Source organism: Ambystoma mexicanum, chromosome 13 (genome assembly GCF_040938575.1).
Source record: "Ambystoma mexicanum isolate Mex_15411 chromosome 13, UKY_AmexF1_1, whole genome shotgun sequence".
Lineage (NCBI taxonomy): Eukaryota > Metazoa > Chordata > Amphibia > Caudata > Ambystomatidae > Ambystoma > Ambystoma mexicanum.
The window spans coordinates 239,420,236-239,435,899 of record NC_090938.1 but is presented as its reverse complement, the minus strand read 5'-3'; positions in this window follow the sequence as shown (position 1 = coordinate 239,435,899).

Here is a 15,664-nt window from a genome sequence, read left to right as displayed (position 1 = left end):
TGATGCACCACCCGCTTCCCGCCGCCTATCTACAACACGGACTGCAGGAGCAGCCGTGCATCATCTGAAGCCAACTTCAGAAGCGCGTGGAAGCGCCCAGCTGATCCCCCCCACCCGTGGCAGGTGAGCCTTAAGCCCACTGGCGGTGCGCACCCACGCCGTGCCCCCTCTCATAGGCACTCGGAATCGTGTGCACTACGACACGAGTTCCCGATTCCAAGATGGCCGCCGCCTTTATTGTTTACTGTGTTGCCTAGCAACACTGTACTTCTCCCCCAGAGGGCCACCGGCAGACGGAAGCCGGCCCACTTTGAGGAAGGCCCAAGTGAGCAAGGCCCCTTCCTGTTTGCCCCGTTCGCTCACTTCATCTCGACGCTTGAGAGGGCAGGAGCCCCCTTACCGTGCACCTGAGGCACCACCCGCGTCCCGCCGCCTATCTACAACACGGGACTGCAGGAGCAGCCGTGCATCATCTGAAGCCAACTTCAGAAGCGCGTGGAAGCGCCCAGCTGATCCCCCCCGCCCGTGGCAGGTGAGCCTTAAGCCCACCGGCGGTGCGCACCCACGCCGTGCCCCCTCTCGTAGGCACTCGGAATCGTGTGCACTACGACACGAGTTCCCGGTTCCAAGATGGCCACCGCCTTTATTGTTTACTGTGTTGCCTAGCAACACTGTACTTCTCCCACAGAGGGCCACCGGCAGGCGGAAGCCGGCCCACTTTGAGGAAGGCCCAAGTGAGCAAGGCCCCTTCCTGTTTGCCCCGTTCGCTCACTTCATCCCGACGCTTGAGTGGGCAGGAGCCCCCTCACCGTGCACCTGATGCACCACCCGCGTCCCGCCGCCTATCTACAACACGGACTGCAGGAGCAGCCGTGCATCATCTGAAGCCAACTTCAGAAGCGCGTGGAAGCGCCCAGCTGATCCCCCCCGCCTGTGGCAGGTGAGCCTTAAGCCCACCGGCGGTGCGCACCCACGGCGTGCCCCCTCTCGTAGGCACCCGGAATCGTGTGCACTACGACACGAGTTCCCGATTCCAAGATGGCCGCCACCTTTATTGTTTACTGTGTTGCCTAGCAACACTGTACTTCTCCCCCAGAGGGCCACCGGCAGGCTGAAGCCGGCCCACTTTGAGGAAGGCCCAAGTGAGCAAGGCCCCTTCCTGTTTGCCCCTATTCGCCACTTTGCGCCACCAGCCCGGCAGAGTGAAACCTCCTGCAAAGTCGGAGGAGCAGTTTTCATTCGGCTACCAGTTAACAACTCCCGTGAGTACATATCTGCGGTTACATTCTAAATTGCACAGCAAACAACCTTCATTATCCTGCACTTCACCTTGACTTTTTTCCAAACTGGTATCTGCTAAACTCCGAACTACCACCACTGCCTATTATAACTTGCGCCCAACGATATTTGCATAGCTACCACCCTGCCCCATTGCATACTGATTGGCTCCTGATTATGTTACCCTGGCTTGTCATGCCTATGGTCGCTAACGGACCATTGTAACTGAGTTGTGCCTTATGGTCGCTAATGGACCATTGTAACTGAGTTGTGCCTTATGGTTGCTAACGGACCACTGCAACTGAGTTGTGGCTTATGGTCGCTAACGGACCACTGTAACTGAGTTGTGCCTTATGGTCGCTAACGGACCTCTGCAACTTTGTTGTGCCTTATGGTCGCTAATGGACCACTGTAACTGAGTTGTGCCTTATGGTCGCTAACGGACCACTGCAACTGTGTTGTGCCTTATGCTCGCTAACGGACCACTGTAACTGAGTTGTGCCTTATGGTCGCTAACGGACCACTGTAACTGAGTTGTGCCTTATGGTCGCTAACGGACCACTGCAACTGTGTTGTGCCTTATGGTCGCTAACGGACCACTGCAACTGTGTTGTGCCTTATGGTCGCTAATGGACCACTGTAACTGAGTTGTGCCATTGGTCGCTACTAGACCACTCTGATTGTACTGCGCCCTCTGCTCGCTAACAAACCACTCTCACTGTGTTGTGCCTCTGGTCGCTACTCGACCACATTGATTGTGTTGGGCCCTCTGGTTGCTAGCCAGATACTACCCAAATCCACACCCAAATTATGTCAGCCTGGCTAATACTCATCATGTTCCCCTTTTGCATTATGCCTGACTGCACACCATGCAGTAGAAATAGCTATATCCCATTCAGCAATGGACTCGCCAAGCTTACCTGTCCTAGACATCACCCCATACCTTGCCCTACACCCTTCCTACCTTCCCTACCTCCTCTCTCCCACAGCGCATCCATAGACCCTATTACTAAAACGAGCGCTACTTTAGGTAATATCCCACGCAGCCTCGTTACAGATGACCACTCTGACAACATCCTAAACTTGCGCAGTTCAATTGAACATTGCCCTGTAGCCTACCCCAACATCATGACCCATAACGACAGACTAGGTTGTAGACTCCCTAACCTACTTAGCAAAATGACCACGAATCATAGCACTAAAATCACCAATAAAAACACCTTTGCAAACTCTGTGCCACTCAAAGGAGCCCTACTCAATGTTAGATCCCTTGTGGCCCACCCTACGGAAATTGCAGACATCATCTCCTCAGCAGACCTGGATTTCCTAGCCACCACAGAAACTTGGCTCCATACTGCAGCAGGCCCCTCTCTTTCTCTTGCAATTCCAGACAACTACTCCATCCTCAGGGCCGACAGACCGGATGCCCGTGGAGGAGGTGTAGCACTCATTTTCAAATCCTCGCTTGACATTAGACCGGTGACCGCCCCTCCTCTAAAGTCCTGCGAATATTTATCAATCAAAATTCAAACTTCCCCCAAGAACTCCATTACCTTGGACCTATTATACAGACCCCCTGTGCCCGTAGTTTCATTCGAAGAAGACATAACCACCCTCATAGCCGAAAAATCCAAACCTCTATCACAGAATATTATCCTCGGTGACTTCAACCTGGGTTACAATGACCCTCATGACATTCCAGCTTCCTCCCTCGCCAATGTACTTGGTGAACGCAACTACATTCAACTTAACACCTTACCCACACATCAAAAAGGCAGAACCCTAGACTGGCTTGCTGCCCATAACTGCAACATCATCTGCAGAGACCCACAACCACTGATATGGACTGACCACTTCCTACTCTCATTCGACATTAGTACTAACAACCCCCTCCACAGACAACACCCGCCTGCACCAGCATGCCTGACGAGAAACAAACGGAACATCACCAGTGAAGCCCTCATCCCACTGGCTCTACCTACCCTTAACATGATCCCTAACACATCAGACCCTACCCTTCTAGTAGACACCTACAATAGCGTCATGACCAATGCTATTGACCGTGTTGCTCCACTAAAATTACGCAAAAGAAAACCTAAAGCACACCTCAATTCTTGGTATACTCCAGAACTCAAAATACTAAGAAAAAATAAGTCCAAAATGGAAACCCTCTGGAAAAAGAACCCTTCCGCGGAACAAAAAGTCAATCTCATAAATGCATCTTCCCTCTATAAAAAAGAAATTATCTGCACAAAAAAGGAAGCCTACAACACAAGAATAAGTAATGCCAGCTCCAGTACCAAAGAGCTATTCACTATCCTGAAGGAGCTAGAAAACCCCAATCCACCTATGGACTCGTCTGTGAAGGACCAATCTTGGTGCACAAATATCCAAGATGCCCTGGCAAACAAAATCACTGGCCTACAACTAAAATCGAAAACAAAAGACTTCAACTCTCTAATAGCAGCCCCACCTTTAGCACCATCATGCCCAGCCCACCTACCACCCCTAACACCAACCAGGGATTCACCTTCAAAAACGTAACCGCACTAGAAGTGCAAAAAATCATAACTTCCCTCAAACATCTAACTGCAAAGGGGACAGCTGCCCTGCACAGATCATAAAAGATGCTGCTAGAGACCTCGCCCCCTTCATTTCCAAGCTCATAAACGCAACCTTCTCCACTAATTCGGTACCCAACAATCTGAAACAATCATGGGTCCTCCCGCTACTAAAAAAACAGACTCTGGATCCTTCCATCCCCACAAATTACAGGCCCATTATAACTGTTCCCTTCTTGCTAAAAATACTCGATAGAGTTGCTTACCTGCAAATTCAGCATTACCTAGAGTCTAACCAATTACTCGGATTGCGTCAGTCTGGCTTCCGGCCTCAGCATGGAACAGAAACTGCTCTTGTCGACCTTAAAAGTCAGATTGACGAAATCAAAGATAAGGGTAAGGCTGCCATCCTACTCCTATTAGATCTCTCAGCGGCCTTCGACCTGGTTGACCATAAAATACTCTGTAACCACCTCTCCTCTGCCGCCCACTTCTCCCCCTCTGCTGTCTTGTGGATACACTCCTTCCTAGCGAACAGAACTATGAGGGTCTTCTCTCTGGAGGCAGCAGCAGACCCTATCCCCATATCCTGTGGTGTCCCACAAGGATCATGTGTCTCACCCACCCTCTACAATATCTTTACAAAGCCCCTCTTCGATAAACTGGACCGCCTGGGTGTCATCTACACAAATTACGCGGATGACACCCAGATACTTCTCACTATCTCGGGCAACTACGATACTGATGTAGCTAGGATCAATGAAATCTTCTCCGTCATTCAGGCATGGATGGCCACACATGGCCTCTGCCTCAATGACGAGAAGACCGAACTGCTCATTGTTGGCTCACCGAATAACCTACAAAAATTAAGTCCTAACTACCATAACATCATAATCGATGGCAACACCATCCCGGTCGCCAAAAATGTGAAAACACTTGGCTTCTATCTTGATGCCAACGTTAACTTCACCAAACAAATTAATGCTACCGCCTCTGCCACGGCATATACCGGAAAACTCATTAGAGCCTGTAGACCATTTCTCTCCCCTAACAGTTGCCTCATACTATCCAGAGCCCTTATACAATCAAAACTAGACTATTGCAATAGCCTCTACCTAGGTGCCAATCAAGCATCAATCAACAAACTCCAAGTCCTTCAAAACAATGCACTTCGGGCAGCGCTAAATATCCCCAGACGTGAGCACATCTCAGCCACCAGAACTACATGCAGATGGCTCACCATCCAACATAAAATCGACCTAAAAACACTTTGCCTGACGTACAAAGCTCTCAACAATCTAGCACCCCCATACCTGACCAACAAACTCACCATGAAACCGTCCGTTAGAACCACCAGATCTTCCAACACCTTATGCCTTACAGTGCCTAGATTTAACTCCAAAAGAGCCGGAGGCTCGAGCTTTACTGTCCTCACCCCCCAACTCTGGAACTCCTTGCCACTGAGCATTAAAGCATCCAACTCCTTCCAGTCATTTAGGAAACTGATCATTGGGTGGCTTCTGACAAATAGCCAACTTTGAAGTCAGACCTAGCTATATAATGTATTGACTGTTTATTCCTCACTTATGTTACTACTGCGTGCTTTCACCCTCACTGCCTGTATATAACTGCTATTTAAATTGTTCTAGCTTCACTGCTTATTACCCTGTACCGTGCCTTTTAACCTTGTACTAAGCGCCCCTATACTCCTGGGTCCGGAGCGCTATAGAAATAAATAAACAAACAAACAAACAAACCATGTGGCGAGGCCTTCCCTTTGCTATTTGTGCATGGAACACGAGAGGCCATCGTCATCTTTTCGGTCAAAATAGATCAGAATTTACAACAGCAGACGTAATATGCATCCAAGAGATATGGCTTCTCCAATAACCGGTGTGTGATGGATTCAATATATATATGAACCCAGCAATTTCTAATCAAAAAGGATGTCCCTCATCAGGTCTATTGACCTTAATCAGGATGGACTCGCAGCTAAAAGAAGTCAAACATGAAATCATCAATCCTTGGATCCAGATAATAATTCTGCTGCAGGACCCATATGTGAAGATCACCAACTCTACCGAACACCCATCCAACCAGATACCTAGGTGTGCTTAATATATATTGGCACCCCCAAAGTATTGCAGATGAAATCTTCATAGATAACTTTCTCACTACAATGGATGAAGCATTGCTTATTTACCATGGAATTGAATTTATAATTTGCGCGGATCTGAACATACATCTGTTCTCGAAATCAGGTTTAGAGCTTGATGAACACAATCTAGAACATTGTGCACGAAGATGGTCTAAAGAGATGCTCCATCGAAGCATGACGCGCCTTACCACAACTGATCATCAAACAAATCTTCCAACTATAACATGGTCCCGAGATCAGAGTAGCAGGATTATCGACTATATATACCGATCAAGTTCTATTCAATCGCCCATACAATGTGCTCAAAATATCTATGTTGAAGACAACGATTATTACACCCTATTAAGATCATGGCAGACACCAAGACACAGCTCGACCCACTTAGACCTTCCAGAGCTATAAATAAATAATGCAAATACTCGATTGAAGTTAACGAAAATGCAAATTAAACACCTGCCTGAAATCTTCCATTCCACACAAATGGAAGATGTAAACAAATTAAATTATGAAGGGATACTACAGAAGTCACAACAGAAAACCAACAACCAGAAGACGATGCCGGCAATGGGGCATAAGCACACCTATTATCCCATAATAGCTGCAAAGAAGAAAGAGTTAAAACAATTGATAAAGCAAATAAAAAAAGGCCCTTATATAATTCGGGAGATTCAAATCAAAAAATCCCAAAAAAAAATTCAAAAATTGGTTAAAAAAATACCAAGATGATCCTGGAACAACATCACGGAGAGACCATGCTCGGAGCACTAGGACCCGGTAAGACCCGAGGCTTATGGAAGCTCTTAAACTACCCAAACCAGCAAGGGTGTAATCTGATTTCGGAAGTATCCAAAGAAAATTGAAACCTACACTTCCAGCACTTATACCAACAACGCCCCAATGAAAATGGGGAAGATCCACTTTATTATTATGCAAAATGATCACTTGATTGGACCTTTCTCGACATTACCGAAGCAATCAACAAGTTAAATGTATCAAGAGCCCCAGGGCCGCATGGCCTAACCAACTGTACCATCAAAAAAGATCCAGAGATATGGGCCACATTATTTTCACAAATCCTGGTCCTAATAAACAAAACAAAAAGCATACCTCGCTCCTGGCAAAGAGCTGTACTGATACCTATCTACAAACAAGGTCCGTCTGAAGAGCCTTCAAATTATAAACCTATTGCCCTTTTGGATCCGCTGGGCAAACTTTTTGCAAATCTATTACTTCATCAGCTCAACAAATGGGCAGCCGGAGCACAAAGACATGCGATAAGACAGACAGGCTTCACAAAGTACCTTGGCCCGACGACAAACCTGTTTATCCTGAATCTGATAAAACACGAATCATTCAGAACTAAAACCCAGACGTATGCTGCATTCATTGATCTTCACTTGGCTTTTGACAAAATCAATAGAAACATGCTATGTGCCAAATTAACGAAATGGGGATGTAAACTTAACATTATAGAACCAATAAAACTTTTGTATTCAAACACTGAAATTCGGATCACGTTATCTGTCCTTTGGCAGCTGCACTTTACAATCTTTTTCCTTCCGATTTCAAAGAGTCAGTAGCCTCTCCCCTAACAAATCCACCAAAATTGAATTTGACAGTTTTTCAAAAATGCTATATGCAGATGACATTGTGCTTTTCTCAAAGACTCTGAGAGGATTACAACTTGCGTTGAACAACATTGCCAGTTATATGCTCACTAACTAATTAGAAATAAACATCAAAAAAACTAAAGTGATGGCCCTTACCACCAAAACAAGTTCTTCAACTAAACTGCCCACTTTTCATCTGAATACAGAAAAGATCACCTAAGTTAAATCTTTCAAGTACTAGGGGATGTGGATCAATCAGTCTAAAAACCGAAGAACCATGGGCAACTCACCTAATATCCAAAGCAAGAACATTAACACGTCAAGGCTTAATCATTCATAAATAATTTGGAAAGTACTCAATAGAACCCATTATCCTCTTTTACAAGCAGAAAGCAGCTCCAGTTCTCACATACGGTGGAGAGACTATGATCAACCTCCGGGACAACATATGGAACAAATTCAAACATATTTTCTAGTCAAAAGTTCTTTCTCTACCAAATGCTGTCCCTGGCGCACGCATCAGATTTGAATTGGGTCTGCAATCCTTGAATTCATTAACAAAATGGAAGCAACTTGACCTGCTTAGAAAACTTCTGAATAACGACTGTATCCCTGCATGGGACATAGTCCGTTTTAACTCATCAAACATCAATGCCGTAGCCTTGATCAAATGGAAAGAATTTGTTCAAGCACAAAGGATCAACAACGACATCTCGATGAACACCTTGCTCTACAGGCCAAAAAAAGCAAAATTGCAAGTAGCAAGACTTGATTGGATAAGAACTCAAGCCATCAAAAACCAGTATAAACTCATATGGAATTGCACAAATTACAGCAGAGCCATAAACAAACTGCCGCCGTATCTCAAATTATTCCGAGATCGTCTAATCAGGGACTTATTACTCTGATTAAGACTGAAGATTTTACCCACACAAGAAATCAATGGGATTCGAAATCGATCCTCCCCGCGTAACCAATCTTGCAGATTTTGTATAGAAGAGGACTCCATTGAAACAATATACCATCTCTTGATGGAATGTACTGCACTTACAGAAAAACGCATCGCAATTGCACAATTATATTTAAACTCCACAAGACTCTTGGACCCAGATGAGCGATGGTCGCTTATTTTATCTGGAAATAATAGAAGAATGATTACAGCAGTGATTCATTTTGGGATTGACATTGTATCTCAAATTTAGTTTGATTTCACCGCCCTATCGATGAATGTAAATGCTACTGAATTCTCTTTCTGTCTCCTTTTTTCATTTTATGTGTACTTTTCAGGTGAAATATAAATGTAAGGTTTAACCATATAAAACAATGACATTTTAATTTTAAAAAAAATAGCTCACTATCACTCATCGTAAAAATAGACGATTTCAGATGGGACTCAATTTCTTTATAAAATCCTGTCGGATTCTTTCTCAAATCAGGGATTGTTTGTTTTATATTTTTTACCTCTTGCCTAGAAAAAGGGACATGCACAAATTGTGCTGTATAATGGGCTTCTATTACCTGTGAGTCAGTCGTTTCAGTGGCAGCAATCTGTACTTTTGCCACAAAGGTGGGAGGGACTTCTCTAATGGAAATATCGAACTAGTCATTTCCTCATTGGTTTGCTCAATAGCTAAATCGAGGGAAAGGGCAGTCTTTCCAGTTTTAGGTGAAAATGCTCTTTTGTATATTGTCATTAAATCGGGGGGACAGGGGAAACAATACTTCTTTTCAAAGCATTCATCTTGTAAATACTCAACCATCACCTGCAATGCCTTCCTCTGCATCTCTACCGTATACTGATCAAACGTATCATGCACCTCCATTGGAGAAATGTTAGCATCCATAATCCACCTAAGTGAATCTCGTGTACATATTTTCATCTCCTCACTAACAGGTTTTGACGGCGGAAAAAATTGCTGCTTGACATATGGTACCACCTGTTGTTTCCCTCTTTTCACCTCTGCATGCAATTCATCAAGCTCATTTTTAAACTCGAATAGCCAGTCTACATGCTCTTTTATTTCTGTCGCACGTTCCCTCATATCCGAAAAAGCATTTCGACCGCAACTTCTGCGGTGCTAACATACCAGTCAATTTCTTCCATCTATCCATAAGATACTCCCCCATGCATTCTAACAATACCTGTTGTTCACCAAGCTTCTTATAGTCATACATTGCAATCAGCGCGGATCCCTTGTCATTGCCTTCAATGTACGTTTCTGCCCATTCTTTAAGCTCTTCTCTCCTCTCCCTGCTAACCGTACTACAGGTTAGTCTGGTGCTTCCTCTCTGTGCAGGCCCGACTCCGTATAGCTGCCTTCTCCGGCAGCCGCTAATTCATGCTCTGTCGGTGGTGGGTGAAATGATATCACGTGCACAGGGGGAGATGGTGCAGTTGGAAGAACAATAATGGGGGGTGGCAACTGAGGTGGAGCAATGTGTATTGGTGCAATTGTGTCAATATTGCTTTGAGAACGTTCTTGTCTTTGTTCATTCAAAATTTTATTTATTAGTTCATCTGATGCATGTAACTCATGTTGTGGATATATTTTTTGTATACCTAATTGGATACTCCTATCCCCTCTTCTGATATCCTCAGTTCATTTGAGCTCTTCTAGTTCTAACGCTTTTTCTGTGTTTGATTTGTGCCTTCATGCATGTTTCTCCCTACTTTTTAAACGAGGGTTAGCTTCTTTCCTCCAGTCTCTTATGACGTCAAATGCGCGGGGTGTGCTTTCTTGCGCAGCAGTACTGATTCTAAGTGTTCTATATGGGCCATCTCAAAAGTACCATCTTTCGGCCAGTGCAAAACTACTACATGTCTGGTCTGCCTATGCCAAATTTAATTAAACATTATTGCTCCTATCGCATAGTTCACATATATCTCAAACGCTGGCGACCCTACGGGTGGCACAACCTGGCCAGTTTCCAAAGATTGTCTACCTCAGTGGAAAAATCCCACTAGACAGGAAGACAATTTCCCAGGCATGTTGATCTTATTCGTACCTTACCCTGGGCATTTGATCTTGCAAGAGCAACACTTAACCAATATCAGGGCTGTTAAGAATCGGGGCACATCTCACCTGATCAATCGGTTTGTCTCTCAAGATGCAATTCGTCCATATACAGACACAACCAAGAATCGTTATGACTGCGTATCTGGCTCAATCTGCCTCGTTTCGGGACCCTCGCCTCGATGCTCTCTGGCCGCTGCTCGTTGATCAGGGATCGGTTGTGTACAGATCTACAAAGGGGTCTCATCACTTTCTCAGGGGTGCCCCGAACACCTTTTGATCCCGGCTCGACAGCCTCGTCCTCGATTCGTTTTCGCCTTCTTCACATTCAACATACACGATGGAGCAAATGGGGGAGGGTCCCTGTTCGGGTGCCATTATTTGCTAGGCCCTGAAGACCCTTGTGTATGGAAACAAGGCACAATCACCATACACCAAGTGATACGACAGACACGAGGTTCGATTTCCAAGTACTAGGGTTTATTGCAAAGCAAATACACTCAGTCGGCCGACTGGGTCTAACGTCTTGCGACGTATGTCACTCAGACCTCGTGAGACGCAAGAGAGCGAACATTCTACAACAGTCTCATATATATAAAAAGACAATCGTACAATCTCTTTGTGACACATCAAAACCGTCCATAATGTATCTTCTTGAGCTAGGGTTCGGTAATTGACAATTATGACAAATGTGACACGTTTCTTACTCAATTTATATTACTCTTTTTAGCAACAGTTGCAATTTGCAATAAGCATGCATAATTCTTTGTTATGAAGAACACTAGGCACTTGTTCAGCGAGGATAGTGTGTTCGTAGGAGAGACACATTTCAAAGTGTTTTATCTACTGGTTTCTATTCGTGAACTAGGGGTCAGCCTGATCTAAGGAGAGCCCCGAAGGGGGGCCGCTAGGAAAGTATAATTCATGCTTTAATGGTCTGTTTCTACAGTTTTCAGCGAGACCGCCCGGACCTGGTCGCTGATTAAATGCCTCTCTGCTCGCCTTCAAGGACTTGTGAGGGAGGAAAACAATGTATTTCTCTGCTGCTTGGCATTTCTGTCTGGGCCGGTCTCTCAACATGTAAACTGTGGCCTTGCTGCATGCATGCGTTTTATGAAATAAAATACATTTTGCAAAGCATTGAACAGAAAGGCGAAGAAAGCAAATGGCGGATCTTGCACAAAATGGACGCGCTATGTTTATGCTGACGATTCTTTATAGGCGATGTAGGGTATATGATGTAATTGGTTTTCGGCCAACATAATATACCTTCTATGCTTTGTTAGGGTTGTTTCTTTTTTTTTTGACAACTTTATTTAAAGATTTATCAAAAGAAATACATATCATTCCAAAACAACAATTATGATAACAAGAAAACGACAAATAAAACGAAAAAAGCATTATACAAGTTGATACAAATAGTACAGAATAAATAAGAAAAACCTATCAATTATCTCTACTAATCGCAACAAACCTAATTTGAAATGATAACTAGCAAAAAATCAGAGGAAAACAAGAGAGAAAAAAACAACAACAAAAAAAACACAAACACACAACCACACAACACAAACACAATAAAAAGAACACAATAGTAAATTAACCACTCTGAAACAAAAACCATCGCCCATCAGCACTTAATTCACACATAGAGTTCATTAAAAGCCTCCCACTGTTCCTTATAAAATTCTTCTTTATGTAAATCATAATACTTAATCCTCTCAAATCTTGACAGCAACTGCACCTGCGATAACCATTCATCAATACTTGGTTTCTTTCTCGTCTTCCAGAGGCGTAAAATTTGATGAGTCGCCACCAAAAACACCTTATTAGCCCAACACAGAGTCGCATAGCTAAAGTGACGAGTGCCCACTGGTGATTTCAAAAGAACTGATGATGGTGTCCTTGGAAAAGAGATGTTCCCGACCAAATCAACTCCATCCAAAACCTCACTCCAAAAACCTTTAACCCTCGAACAATTCCATAACATGTAAAGCAAAGTGCCTTCCTCCATAGAACAACTCCAACAGATACTATCCTCCCTTAAGCCAAATCTGTGCATTTTAACTGGAGTCCAAAACAGACGCCCCAAAGTTATATCATTATTTTTTGTACCTACATAATGGCACTTTCCAAAAAATAAAAAACACACATTTGCGAAACTATGCTTTCGGGTCCTTGCAATGGTCCTCGCACAAGTTTGCTGCAAATCCGTCCATGTTTTATTTTTTGAAAAGTGTCAAAATGTACGTACAGAATATAGAGATATAACGTAGTCCTCCCTTGACAAAATCGATTCGTACTTTGCACAAACATTCAAGGTTGGGCCTTTAATCTTTTTGCAAACTTTTGTGCATATTCGTCAAAGGGCACCAAAGTTATAAGCCATCTCAAAATGATAAACCCCCCTCTAATTGTGCCCCTCTTGACAAAGACCCACCAAACTTTGCAAAAACATTCAAAGTTGGGTCTAAAATCTTTTTGCAAGTTTGTACGGAGATTCGTCAAACCGCAACAAAAGTATAAGCCGTTCAAACATTTTGGGACCCTCTGTCTAATTTTGCCCCCACTTAGCAAAACAGCACCAAACTTTGCAGAAGCATTCGAAGGTGGGTCTAAAATAATATTGCATAATGTCATGCAGTTTCATTGAATGGAGTTAAAGTTATAATCCATACAAAAACTTGTCTTCACCGACACTATAATGCAGAAATATGCATGGATGTCCTCAAACTTTTGTCAAGTTCGCTAACATCCCAGCAATGACTTTGGAGAAGAAAAAACACCTGATTTTTGGCTTTTTCTGGACGTATCCCATCCCCATCACCCGTCAGAGATTGTTTCATTAGTTGTGTAATTTTGTGTTTTTTAATATGTTTTTACCATGACGTCTGCGGATTACGGGCACAGTTCGCAAATCCAACATGGCGTCCGTTTCAAACTTTTGGTGCACCTCCCGTTTTTAATTGACCAATCAGCGGACGTGTATGATGTCTGCAAATGTCACATAGCTCTCTGATTGGTCCAGAGATGTCTGAGGACACTGAATCCAGAAGTGAGTGCGCAAACCTAATGCAGATTCACCCATTTTTTTTTTGTACCTACTTTTTGGCAGTTTCTTTTTAAACTACTGGATGGATTTTCACCAGATTTGCAAAAGCACACTTTTGGGACCAAACTGCCACTCCTCGCGCAAGTTTGGTGCAAATCCGTCCAGCGGTTCACGCTGTAGGCGTGAGCAAAATCTTTTTTCCATTATGTCTACGAGGATTTCAAACATTTTGGGACCCCCCCTATCACTTTGGCCCCCGTTGAGGAAACCACACAAAACTTTGCAGAATCATTCATAGGTGGCCATATACTTTTTTCTGTAAAGTTTCATGCAAATTCGTCGAACTGCACCAAAGTTATAAGCCTCCCAAAAACTGCTCTTCCTATGGGTTGGGCAACTTAACTATAAATACAGGGCCTCTAGCTCAGGCCCTGTGATATGCCCCAATATGGTTTAAAGATCTTCTATGTTCCCAGTGCTCTCTGAGAGACCATTATTTGGCCTATTACTGAATTGCATTCTGGTATTTGTAGTCTCCCAGTCAAGATAGGGGGAATAATGCCACAATTGTACACTTTTTGCCTAGCATACTTCTATAAGGATTTATATATTTGAATGACACTATGGTATGTGTACATTTCAAGTTATCTTTATTAAGCAGAGTATTGTAAACCAGACATGGTGGTGAGGAGGGTAAATTATGAGAGGGCAAGTAAGTCATGACTATTTGCCCATGATGTGTGATTTGCCCAGGATGAAGAAAGATAGGTTACAATCCTGGACACTGGTGCAGTTATGTTCCCCTGATTGTGACTGCTTTTCAGGGCACAAGTAAAGGCCACATGTGTGTGGACAGTGTAACTTTTTTCCAGAGGGCGGGTACAACCCCTTGTTTTATTTTTAGGTTGGCAGGTTTTTTTAAGTATTTGGCTACCAGGATTTTACTCCGTTTGTCATGTTCCCAGTGCAGACGCTTAACTGCAAAACCACAAGAACTTGTTTCGTATTGGGATTTTGTTTTCCAGAGAATATTTCACTACAAATTGCTGGGTTTAAAAGGTAACTTTTATACTTTGCCAACATATTTATTGGAACTTTATTTTATTACTTTTTTTAAGTCCAATACTATTTTGTCTATTTTGTTTTACACTTCCTTCTAAGGAGGTCAATTGAACTAAATTTGTATATTTCACTTAAAGATATATGTTCACTTACTGTGCGTATATTCCTGGGTGCCAGCTTTTGATTTTCGCTATGGGGGCAAAAGTACCTCGGCATATGTTATTCCTGTAGCCAGTCATTTTTTTCCCTTTTCCGTGCTGCTTAATTGCGTTTAGTTGGGGTAATGCAATTTATCACAACAATCCCCAAGAGACTGCCCATAAAACAAGGGTCTTGAAGCACGCTGCTTAACCAAAGTGTGTGGTCCTTGGCAAATAATTTAATCTCGCTGCACATTGCCTAAAAGAACGATCACTTCTCAAAGCCTGACCTCTTTTATAGATAACAATACCACTGTCAAAACAGGTCAAAATCATTCTTTGATTGATTACCGTCTTGGAGCGATGGGATGCTCTTTGAGCGATGATAGGATGCAAGTGTTTTAAAATAAATGGACGGTGGGCACGGCCATGGCCAAAGGCCATGGCTAGTGGTCTGGTAGTGTACTAAAATGGACAAAGGGCACTGCTAAAGGCCGTGCCCACTAGCCATAACCGAAGGCCATGACTAATGGTCTGGTATTGTTCTAAAATATACAGTGGGCATGGCCAAAGCCTGTGCAGACTGGCCATTGGTCTGGTAGTGTTTTAAAAGGGAAAGTGGCTGGTAGTGGTCTGGTAGTGCTGTAAAATATACACTGGCCAGTAGTGCGGAAGAAAAACTATGGAATAACAAAACACTTGAAATTCAAGGGATAAAACAGTTATGTTATCAGTGATGTCATCATTGTGGTCATGGGCTACACAACAAGTGGTACAAAGTTAAGGTGACTT